A 12,467-nucleotide genomic window follows, 5' to 3' on the forward strand; every position below is an offset into this window, starting at 1 on the left:
GGCCATTTACCCATGGGCCTGCGAGGCATTATGAGTCTTCACCTCCCACTCCTCTGCCTCGTTTGCCACAGCCACGAGGACAACAGTTCCTCCCTCAGATTGCCAGGTTTAACCTCCTGCTGCCGCCTCCTCCTAAGCGTCACCGCTGCCGAAAATGGAACCAGGCTCCAGAGGCAGCAGACTCTCCCAGCTCTCGTGTTATTTCCCCTCCAGGGGCCGGGCTCCGGCGCAGAACGTTCTGGAAACGCCCCACAGAGGGCGCTGTCCTTCAGCCCTAAAAAGGAGAGGGGAGGGGAGGGGAAGGGCGTAAGCAACCTTGCCTGCCTCCCTCCTCCCCAGTGCTGCACGGGCTGCCACTGGCCCCCTCAGTAAGTGGTTTTTCTACTTGGTGGGGGCCACCCGGGCTCAGGGGGAGGGCGCAGCACCAATATTTCTCCTCCCCTTCGGGTGAGGGTGAAGTGTGGGGCTGCCGTCGCGCCAGGCTCGGCGTGGTGCCATTTGGAGCGGGTTCCCTGCGGGGTGTGGGCTGCCGGCACTGCGCCGGGGTTTGTGTACATGGCCTCTGTCGGGGCTCGCCGCAGCCGTGCTTCCCCTTAGAAGGTGCTTTTGAGTAGCACTGAGCCCTCTTGTGTAGTTGGTTGTGTGGGCTATTGCCCGTCGGCATCAGTGCCTGTAAGCATGGTAGGCAGCAGAGAGCCCGCCTGCCTCAGTCGGCGCAGGCTGTGCGAGCTGGGTGCTTCCGTGTCCCGAGCAACAGGGGCTGGTGGCCTGCGGCCTTCCAGAGCTTTGAGGGGTACATCAGCCTAGCTTGTTCTGCTGCACGGAGGCTTGGACTGTGGCACTGGCCCTGTTCAAAAGCGCAGTTTTTCTTCTCCTTTACCTTCCTCTCCCAAAAGCATGAAAGATCTCCGTCACAAGAAGTCTGTGAGCAAAACGTTGTCATTGGCACATGGTGTCCCTGCACCTTTTTTAATATACTGCTTCCTCTTGGTCGACGCTAGAAGCCTTGATAGAGAAAAGGGAGGATAGTTAGCAAGCAGATGGAAGGAAGGCTTCTTCTATTGCAGACACTGGTGTAAGAGGGCAAGAAGAGCATAAAGGATGCTGAAGGAGGCCTAATAGGAGTGGGGAAAATAGTTACTGATGAGACAGTCTCCGGGGGTGGGTTTTTTTCATTTGTTTCACTGATGCTTGTTCAGTTTCCTTGTGCTTGAGTCCAAGATGTTCCCATTCCTATTACGTTTCATTATTTTACACTATCCAGCACTGCTTCTGGGGTATGTGCTGCCTCAGGTTAATTGGGAAGTGCCCTTTACATCCTGCTGTTAGCCTAACAATAAGCAGCCCCTGGCTGCTCTGCTGCCCCAGGTGACAGCCTCGTCTTCCTGAATGGAAAAGCTGATCCTGATGGTACCAAATCAGAGGAAGTGGTGCTGAGCTCTTGTCAGAGGGTTGTTTTGTTTCTCTGGCTCTCGCGTTTACGTGGGGTTACGTTAACTCTTTATTGCCGTCTTTCTTGTTGCTGTTTACAGGAGAAAAAGCAGAGCAACTCTGCTTTACCACAGTAGTGGCAACGGTTTTCAGCACTGATTGATTTTTGGGTACTACAGATTGCTTTTCCCCTTGTTGAGGATTTGTGTGAGTCCACACAACGCTGAACAGCCTCTTTGTCAAAGAGCCAAGGCAGGCCTGGAGATTCCTGCATAGTGGAATGTACATCCAGCAACGACTGCATGTTTCTATGGATTTTGTAGTAGTGGGCGGTCTGTAGGAGAGCCCCATGCAATGCAGTTCATAACAGTTTATCATGCAGTATTTCAGTGGCATTTAGTGTAGGGATGTAAATGCATTTATATACAGATAAAAAATTCTGGTCTTTCTGCAGTTGGAAACGTTCATGGTTGTTCATGACAACAGCTCCCACCCTCTCTGCTGCCTGAGGGAGCTAAGACACATTCATACATACAGTCAAATAAAAAAATATATTGTAGGCTTAGCAGTAAAGCAGTCTGAGCTTTACTGCAGTTATTATTTAATAAACTTCAAATTAAAAGGTGTACTCAATGAAATATTCATGAATTGAACAGCAGTTGATAGAGCATTGCTATGTATCTGTTAAAGCAGTCAGAGGTCACAAGTGAAGAAGGCTTCACTAGCAAGGCCCTGTGTGATTTAATTCATCTGAGACGCAACTTGCTTGGAAAAGAAACCATACGTGTTCATATTTTGCAAGTATTAGCTATAAGCCTAAAATCAAAGTATCAGTCTCAATTAATATTAATCAGACCATACTGCATATGCAAGTGCACTGATACATGATACTATTTCTTAGGTTTTACAAGTTCTTTGCCTGACATGATTTTATTCATTTCTCTCTTTAGTGATGCTCTTCTGAAAAAGCTTTTTTTCTTTCTTGAGTGTTGTTGTGTCCCTGTCTCACTCTTGTCCCCTCCCTAGTCCTGCTATGCAGGTTTGTCCCCAGTGATGTAGGGCATGCAGTATTTCCAGCAGGAATCTCATGCTCTTTGCACAGGGAACTGCAGAACTGAGATACCAAAACTTTTTGATCAGTATCCAGCCAACAACACAAGGGAAAAGTTGAATACCTGTCCTGCAGGAGCTGGGAATGGGTGACTGAAAGCAGTGCTTTGCAGATGTTTAACAAACTAGGCGTTATTTATATATATTTATTTATTCTCTCCTCACTAGTAATACCATTCTGTCATGCTTTGGTTATGGAATCCAGATGTTTGTGCAATAAATGAGTAATAGTGATAAATAATAAACATTTGATTCATGTGCCTTTAATATGTTCTGCTTCTTGCTGGATTCCATTTGACAGCTCCTTCTTTTTATTGACTTACACCAAATGTTATACTCAGTTGTGCTGTAAAAAGTAAAGAAATTCCATGTGGCCTAATCTAGTTAATTCAGGCTGGATACCTGATACTGAAATGAATATGTGGTAATCAGTCATCAATTTTCTGGCACAGGCAGTGACAACATGTATAAATCATAGGGCCTTTGTGAGAGAGTAAATAACTTCCCCACAGAGCTCTTTCCTTGGGATCATATTATTGCCAGACATTGTTTCCTGAGCAAGAGCTTGCAGCCAAATTAGTTGAGTGCTCAGATGTTTTGCATACTACAACAGCCCCCATCAGTACATGTTTCTACTTATTGTGGGTTCTTTTGTTTCCTTTATCTCAAATATTTTGTTGCTAAATGAGAATTTATAAACTGATGCCAATTAACCACAGCTTCTTGCAGGCTATTAAATTTTACCAGGTTAAGGCATGATCAGACCTTCTGTGTTGCTGGAAATATTAAAGCCATGCTGCTTTATGCTAGGTTCTGGGGTAGTTAATGGAGGCTTTTGCTCCCAAACCGGGGAGCAGTCTTGGAGAACAGTGACACTGGGATTGATGTATGACCTCCTAGACTTGGAGATCTGCTGTGAGTCTGTTAGTTTCTTGGGTTTTGGTGAAGATCGAGTGGGGATTAATTGCAATGAATTCAGGAGTATGTGGTCATCTGTTTTGAGGGCAGTCTAGCCTTCTGGTGCAGCTAAAGTGACTGGCATTCAGTTATTTTGGGAGTGGGACTGCAGGCTTTGGGCCTGTTTGAGGAAAAATCTCTTGATAGGAACTTAGTTGATGTTATCATGGGACCCTTCAACACAACTATTTTGTGTAGCTGTTCATGCATTTATTTTTTATTAGTGTTGTGAGGCAAATGATTTTTCCCCTTTGGTTGGAAAACTTGAGGAAGTGTGTAAAGTTGAGAGCCCAAGCACTGGATGAAGATGTGGTCTCAATGGTAATGGTGTCGCCTCTAGTTCTTCATGGCAACCCTTGGCGAGAGAAGACTATAACCTTTTGGAAACAGCATTTAATCTGAGAAAATTGTCAGGCTTTTTGATTGTTCTTTACAATGTCTAAATAACTTAGAGGGTGTTCTAACTGTCCCACTGCCTGTCTGCTTCTCTTCTAGCTAGTGCTGCCTATGATCAGCTCTGCTAAGACAGGGACATGCCTTGAGGCGGCAAAAATGTAGAAGGGTCGTAACCACTGGCCAAACCAAGCAATTGTGGTGTGGATTGTTTGTGGTACAGTGATGTCCTCCAGCAGAGATGGTTGTTATTCCGGCAGCTAACATTCTGCATTGTTGAAAGAGTAAATAATATCTATAAATCCATAGTTCATTCTAGCTGCATACAAGGCCTATGTGTGAAGCTTTTGCTTGGACTTGATTTCACTGTTCTTTTTAAGATCTGATTAAAAGAAACATTTCTGTTTCTTTCAGAACATAAGCTTTGATGCTTTGACTTTTCATATGTACTCTTAAGGACTTTCACAAGAAAATCAAACCATTCATCTGTAGGGACAGTATGCTGGGAGGGACAATTAGAGCAATAAATACAGCTTTCTGCTTGCATGCCAGTGTAACGGGCTTTACTGTCTCCTCACCAAGCAATCTGCCATTTGCTAGCAGTCGCTTGTTAGGATCTTTCTCCTCCAGGCCCATTCTTGGGTTTGTGTACATTTTAATCATCTTGACAAAGGCAAAGAACTCTATTAAGGCAAAACACTTACAATTCACAATGCCTGTAACATCTGTGTGGGACTAGAACTGCAAACCACATCAGCATATTTTACTTTTGTGTTTCCTCTCTGTTTGGGAATCTCATCAGCAGTATTACATTTTTGTTTGTGGGTTGTTGGTTGTGCTCCCCCCTCACCCCCCCTTGTGGCTTCTTTATGAAAACAAATTGCTTCATCTTCCTTCATCATTCTTTATAAAGTTAGTCTGCAGGTCTGGGTTAGCCAAAACCCACAGTAACTGGCAGTGAGAGGATGGATGTGAGGCAGCAGGTATCTCTTCTGGTTGTCTTCTTGGATGGGGAGGTGGGACAGGAAGATGATAGGTGGGAAGTGATACATGCTGTACAGCAGCCCTTTCCTCTGTCACTTTGGTAGTCTAGAGCTACCTTTTGTGCATTGGAAGTGCTTAAGTGTATTTCTCCCACTCCAAAATCTGTTTACTAGTTGTCTGTACTGTTTTGCCCTCAACCCCTCAATTCATACTGATAGTATATTTGTTCTTTATTAAGCATAGGTGCCTTGTAAGGAAAAATCAGTAGTTCTGCCTATAAGGTGTTTGATGCTTTCTCCACTTCCATGCCTTCACTTATATACTAGCTTCAATAATTAAAGCAGAAGTTTCTGCAATGTTTGAAAAGCTGGAAGATGAAAACTGGAGGGGATGAGCATAAGGCAATGGAGATGCACAAATTGGTGGTCACCAAACCTTGTCATCCTTCTAAGGGTAGGATAGAACCCGAAGATCTCCTGACTTTTTGGTAGTGGCACCAAAGGCACCATCACTGAAACCCAGCATGTCAGTGCTGCCAAGTCCTCACCCTGGTGTCAGACCACATATGGGACATTCCCTGCATCAGAGCCAGTGCAGAAGGCTCTGTGGTGGAACTTGACTTCAAGCAATTTCTTGCAAATGGTGCTGTTAACACCATAGCTTTAATAACTGTAGTGAGATCATTGACCTTCTTTTAGGAGTACGTAGATTGTTCCATATCCAGATAACGGCTACCACCTTCTGGAGAGTAAGGCTGGGGTCAGCATGGGTTCTTCCTGCCCCTGCCAAGAAAGCTGAAGTGTCCGTTACATTTTCTTCACTAGGTACAGGGAAAGGAGTGACAGAAAGGCAGCACCCTGTCCAGTCATTGTTAGAAAGGACTATTTCTTACACATTTATCTTCTGTGAATTACATGAAAGTAACACAATGTAGGGTTCCAGAGTTTGGAATAGTGGAGAAGAGAGAAGCCAAGAGGTGTCCAAGCTGTGTGCTAGACACTGCAGTGCTGTTTATAAACCAGGTAATATAGAGAAGATTCTATCTACAGTTAATTGGAAATATGCCAAAGCAGGCTGATACACAGACTGCTGGAAGAGATGCTGCTCTCTGATAAAATAAATGGAATAAAATAAATGGCTACAATGAATTGTCCACCTTTTCTCACCCTTCCTCTGTCTTGCATTCTCTGCCATCTTGATAACTGCAGGCATGCTTAACTCAGCCGTGTCAAGTAGCTTCTGTTTAAATGGAAGCTAAATTATTTTGTAAGGTCCTTCGTGTTGCTAAATGTGGAAATAAAGAATTACTGGGAAACTTGCTTAAAATGCTGACCTAGGAGGGTGCTTTTCTCATCTGTATGAGAATGTGGTTGTTTCTCCTCTCTATGGAGTCTCTGGCTTTAAATAAAAACAAAGACAAAAAACCCCCACCACCTGTCTTGTTGGGGGGGATTGATACATAATAAATGCTGCAGCTTTGAGAGTGATTGCCCATTGGAATGGGCTGCCTGGGGAGGTGGTAGAGTCGCTGTCATTGGAGGTTTGCAGAAGGAGACTTGATGGGGTGCTTGGTGCCATGGGTTAGTTGTTTAGGTGGGTTGGATTGGTTGATGGGTTGGACACGATGATATTGAAGGTCTCTTCCAACCTGGTCTATTCTTTCTATTCTATTCTGGTCTGGTCTATTCTATTCTATTCTACTCTGAAATGCTGTAGCATTTGTATCCTAGTTCACCAATTATGCCCTGCCTGTGCCCTCAAAGCACACAACACAGTTAAGATCCTGCTGTGACTTAAATGGTGAGAAATACGGCACGGTCAGTAATCTTTGCATTATCAGTAAGGTAAGATTAGGAGTTTCTCACTGTTAACTGGGTAAAGACCTTGCAAACCTGTCTCATTAAGAATAACTAAAAGCTGACTCTTGTCAGATCTACATTTAGTCCTTCCAAAAGTGAATGCTACTGACTTCAGAAGACTTGTAAGTATTTTCAACAGTGGTCTGTCCAGACATGTAAAAATACAAAACTCCTTCTGAAAACTGTTGTTACCCGGTTTGGACACCCAGTTACTCTTTTCTGATCTGCAGAGCAGGGAATGAGACATCATTTTTAAGGAGACAATGATTTGATGGCAGTGGTGGGGATGAACTCTCTTAGGGTGCATGACTCATGAGATTTTTCTTGCAAATCAATTAGTCATTTTTCCTAATATAATGAAGTTCTGTCTTTGATCCTACAATTTGTCTCTTGTCAGATTTATTATCTCCAGATGGGCTGCCCTTTCTCCTCTCCCAAACTTTCTCATCTTGTGAGGGTTTTGCAAGTGTACAAAATACTAGGTTCTTTGAGTAAAAACTTTCCAAGGTTGTACTCTGTTTGACACAAATGAAGAGCTGAAGCTACAGGTTGGTGTTTCATTCACAGAGATGAGGAGTTCTCATTTGCGCTCTAGCTAGAGTGTATTAGAACCTGATTGAACACCAGTTACCGACTTAAAAGCAGAAGGTAGGTTTGAATGCTACTAATGGCTGTTCTTTGAGCAGTGCTGCCAAATGAGTGCTGCAGTGCAGCAGCTGTGGAGGGTTAGGCCCATGACTTTAGCTGATGTGCCTTTCCTAGTGAGGAGCACAGGGTGGATCAGAGAGAGAAGGGAATTTGGGTATTTAGCAGAGAGCCCCAAGGTGCTCCCTCTTGGAGCCGTTGTCTGCTGCCTGCACTGCTGCTCACTAGAGGCGATGAAGCATGTCTGCTCCAGTCACCGAGCTGCCTTGCTAATGTATTGGGAGACTTCCACTTGGGAACGAATACCCTATGAGCACATGTGCAGTGGGGGAGTCAGGTCATGCTCTCTTGTCTGTGCTGTTAGGTAACAGGAAATATGGAGGAGGATGGCTCAGGCTTTTCTTGTATGTCGGTGGGAGAGCTGTACTGAAGTATCAGACATCGTCTCCATGACAAGCAGATGCAGTGGATTGAAGGCTTCTGTCTGTGGGAACATCCACCCTGGTAGTTCTGGTAGTGTTGGAGGGGAATTGTTGTGGTTTTGATGGGGTCTTTTTTTAAAACTGTGGGATAGCTCTGGGAGATGGAAATTAACTTCTGTATACAGAAATGGCCCTTCCAAGTCTGCAGAGGCTCACCCTATCTCCCTGTCCTGCATGGAGCTGTAAATTATTGGCCCACTGCAAGAACCATAGGAATTTCTTAGTTTGCATCTCCAGATCTCATAACTATGCTAGAGCTAGCTAGTTTTGAGGAATGAGCACAAAATGACATAAAAACTTAGTGAGAGATGGGAGGGAACTGTGCCACTCACAGTGCTGCCAGCACTAGTTAGGCAGGGAGATTTGTCATTTCAGAATAAAAAAGGAAGTTGCAATCATTAAGCTAAAGTGGAACAGATATTTTTTGTTGTTGTTCATATTTTTTAAGATCCATAGGTTGCAGAGGATTTCTTACAGCCTAAGGGTGCAAAACTTAAAAAGATGGTGAAGAATGCAGGGATTACTCTTTAAAACAAAACCAAACCAAACAAACAGAAAACCAAAACCAACATAATTTTAAAATTCTGGGATGGAAAGTACAGGAGGTAGCATAGCAGCACACAATACAGGAGGTAGCACACAAATACCCCAAATCCAGCATTGTAAGTTTTAAAAGCATTATGCTGTGATTTTACTAAGCTTTTGCAAAGAAAACTCCTGTGGCCCAGCTGTTAAAATGTGCATCTGAATTGCTATTTTGCAAGATAGGAGGAGGCTGGATGACTTTAAAGAGGGCAGAGGATGGGATGTGACAGAGGACAGTGTGAAGGAAGTAAAATTGTGCTTGGTCCTGAGATCTAGAGCAACAAGTGTGAATATGGTACAGTGAGGAGAAAGAGTTGAGGAGAAGGGGTCTGCTCAGAGCTTGAGGGAGCTGTGGGCAGCAGCTTTCCCCAGGGATAGAAGAGGGCAGCATGGGTGTGGGAGAGCCTTAGGAAGGGAGGCTGTAGTAAGCTGGGAAGTCCTGATGGCCCCAGTAACAAGAGTTTTAATTGTGAAGCTGCAGAAAAATAGATTGCTTCCACATTTTTATTCAGGAGTTATGTCCATATACAGACATGGGCTGTTTTCAGTAGTTGTGTTCATTTGCAGCAGCTGATGAAAGGTGTGGGGAGACAAATCTGTGTAGCTTTTGAATTGCAAATGAAGGGATAGAAAGGACATGGATCTGTTCTGTTAGGTGCAGTTCTCTGTGCAAATGGAGTGCACAGCTTTAGCAGGTATCAGCAGGCCATGCACAGTAACCAGTGTATTCAACAGCACATTATCCTATTGTGAGCTACCTGCTTCCGTTTCTTATCACAGCAGAGCCTCTTAGAAAGGAATCCTACCTTGTGCTTTTCAAAGCCCAGGTTTCATTGCCTTTCAGTCAAAATTATCTCTTCCTTTTAATTACTTCATGCTTTACTGTATTATTAGACTTGGCACAGAGTGCAGTGTTGAAGGAATTGCCAATCCAGATTGACTCTCCTGGACAAAGCCCATAGAGCAGTCAGGGGAATAAGTGAATTTTCTGACAGGTAAAGTGAGCCTGCATCCCAAGGGAGAGGAAGGGAGACAGTGTTTAAGTAAGGATTAGGCAGTACCTGCTTTCAAAGGCTAAGGCAGTTCAGTAGGGACTACTCTTTCCATACTCCCTTGACAGCAGGCAGAAGCTGTCTTACCTGATTGCCTCTCCCTTTGGTGCTTCTCTGTGCAGCACCTGCCACATTTGTGTCTCATCAGTGATGTGGTGACAAGAGCAAGTGCTCATGCACTGATTTGTTTGCGTGACTCTGGAATATCTTTGAGAGCATTTCCACTTGCTTTGCACGAGACACTTTCTGCTCAAGGCTCACAAAAGTAAGGAGTAACTGAGGGTTCTCCCTGGGAGCCCTCAGGAAGTAATCTGCTAGTTGTTGCCAGGCTTGAAAACACAGAGGCTTGTGTTCAGTGTTCAAAGCATTTTGTCCAACTGGGGCATCAATAAGTATGCTTTAAAAGGAAAAGAGAGCTGAGAAATTATGCATGCCTCCCTGTTTAGAAGTGTGCTGGTGAGAAGAAAAGTGATCTGCTCTGGTTGGAGCTCCAAGGAGCAATCTCCTTTCCAGATCAGGGAATTTCCCACAGTCATGCTAAGGAGGAGTTTGTAGACTGCTGCTGTGGTGCAGCCAGAGAGAGCAGTGTGTTAAGCTGTGGGCTTTCTGAGGCCAGGGAGAGGTGATGCATTTTGTTGCAATGACTTGAAAATTTTTCCAGAAGTCTTACAGAATGCACTGTTTGGAAGGGACCTCTAGAGGTCATCTAGTCCAACCCCCCTGCAGGAATCGGGGACATCCCCAACTAGATCAGGTGGCTCAGAGCCCCATCAAGCCTGACCTTGAATGTCTCCAGAGATGGGGCCTCCATCACCTCCCTGGAGAACCTCTTCCATTGTTCTTCCACCTTCACAGTAAAAAACTTCTTCCTTCAGGAAATCTGGATGTGTTCTTGTGGAAGATCAGGGCCAGCTTTTACCTTTTTATATGTAATGAATATTTCTTGGGTTTGAATTTTGGAGGGGCTCAGTACAGGTGTAAGAACCTTTCCCAGAGTGACATCTTGTACATGAAAACACGGAGGTCCTGACAGGGCTGCCAGAGGGAATCATGCACAGTTAGCTGATAGATGTGTGCACGCATGGCTGCCTCCCTGCTCTTCACTGTGGGAGGAAGAAAAACAATTGTGCTCAGAAAATGGAGAGAGGGGATAGAAAAAAGTGTATTTAAAAGTAGGTTGAGTAACTAACCTGTCTGGAAGCCTGTCTGCCTATCCATAAGCTGCAGAGCAGCTGTGGTGCTGCTTGCAAAGTACTGAAGTGCACAGAGCCATGTGAACTTGGCCCATCAGTAAGGGAAGAAAGTGCAAGTCCAGTACTGAAAATTAGATCCTAAATCCATCTATATATTGAAGGTGTCTAAATAACTTTGTCAGTGTAGTCTGACAGGTATAGAGCACACCTGGCATAAAGCCTGAGTAAACCCTTTTCAATTTGATGCTCTGCATAGAGTGATACAGTTCAGCTTTCAGTCCTTTACATAAAGGGGTCTTACTGCGCACAGTGTGCTGCAGAATTGGGCTGTTTTCTGTGTAGCTCTGTTAGAAAGGTTATTCTTTCTGTACACCATGTGAACATTGTGTGAGGTCTTAAGGAGTAGGTTTTGGGAAGCTGTTCTCTCCCATTTTTGTGTTTCTTGGAAACTGAGGTCCTGATCCAAAAGCTGTGAAACTAGATTTCATTCTCTGCAAAACCTGCCTCTCTGTACCTCTGGAATGGAACAATTAACAAACATGCCTTCGTTGGCTTGCAAGAACAGCTGCCAGAACATCACCCAAGGTGGGAGGTGCAGATCTCCTGACTGTTCCATATTTTAGGCTGTGCCTGAGGGCTTGGCTCTTAGGTTCATCTCTTCTCCCTCTGGAGCCACATCTCAGACCACGCTGCTGAGATGAGAGGATTTGCAATAAAGTGGGTGAGGGGCCCCAAAGCACCCCATCTTTGGTGGGTAGGAATTAGCAAAGCTTCTTTCTTAGCTTGCAGCTGGGGCTTTCTCTGATGCCCAGAGTTCTCTGTCTTCTTTCCCTGTTGTCAGTGCTGATATTCTTAGGAGTCTGACCAAACATGTGTGCCTTTGGGCTTGCTGCACTAGATTTGAAGAGGTGAGTGCCAGTGTTACACAGGCAAGCTGGAACTGCAGCCAGAATTCAGGGAAGTCACTGTCCTTCTCTCTTCTGTTTTTTTGATTCTGGATATTCTCTACTGGTTTGGGGCAAGCGAGCAAGTCAGGTCACAACTTGGCTTCTGCTTTTGGTATGGAAAATGCCCAGAGCAGTAGCACTCACTTATTTTTGCATGGTAATAATTCTTTTCATCCAATATCGTTGTGGGCCCCTGTATAGCATACTTCAACTGTACAAGGATGACACTTGTGTTCTGTTGATTAAGTTTGTGAATCTCTGAGTCTGCACTCTGCTTATACCTCAGGCTGTCATATTAGAATAGCAGAGCAGAGTATTCCCATTTTAGTATAGGTGTCCGTATCGTGGGGTGTGCTGCATGGCTTTGCCATGGCCAAGCTGCGGCCTTGTGGCATTGAACTTTTTGGAATTTGCAGCTTCTTATTCCAGAAGCTTATTATCTACTAAAGTGACAGCCCCTGCCTGTGGTCAGTTTGGATGTGACTGGTTTAGGTTTGAATGGGTTTTTAAGAGAGTTTTTACATCACTGCTGAGAGCTGTAGGGATCAGGGAGGTAATGAATTTGTTGAAGGCTGTGGCTAACAGCTGTTTTCAGATCAGACCATCCTTCCCTGTGCTGTTTGCCAGGGGAGTGGTTGCAGGAGTTGGTATCCCCACAGGTTGGAGTGGTTTGTATGGAGTTTCCCTAGCTTGCTCATGCCCTGAAGCAGTGATTCAAACTTTCTATCCAGGCAGGTTTTGCCCCAAGCATTTAATGTGAGCATCTCTATGTTGGCTGAACTGCAGAAAAAATAAACACAGGATAGGAACGTTTTTAGGTTGCAAATCT

General features: G+C 44.6%; 1 long non-coding RNA gene across 2 annotated transcripts in view; it reads left to right on the forward strand.

Annotated features, from left to right (window-relative positions):
- Nucleotides 1-310: 310 nt before the first annotated feature.
- The window catches only part of LOC137444507 (uncharacterized), a 62,229-nt gene continuing 50,072 nt past the window's right edge, over nt 311-12,467 (forward strand). For both annotated transcript variants that reach the window (XR_010988176.1, XR_010988177.1), the window contains exon 1: nt 311-368. This is a non-coding gene — a long non-coding RNA (uncharacterized lncRNA). The remainder of the gene's footprint in view (nt 369-12,467) is intronic.

This window comes from Melanerpes formicivorus, unplaced genomic scaffold (assembly GCF_026170545.1).
Source record: "Melanerpes formicivorus ecotype bairdi unplaced genomic scaffold, bMelFor1.0.p_v2 SCAF_12, whole genome shotgun sequence".
Lineage (NCBI taxonomy): Eukaryota > Metazoa > Chordata > Aves > Piciformes > Picidae > Melanerpes > Melanerpes formicivorus.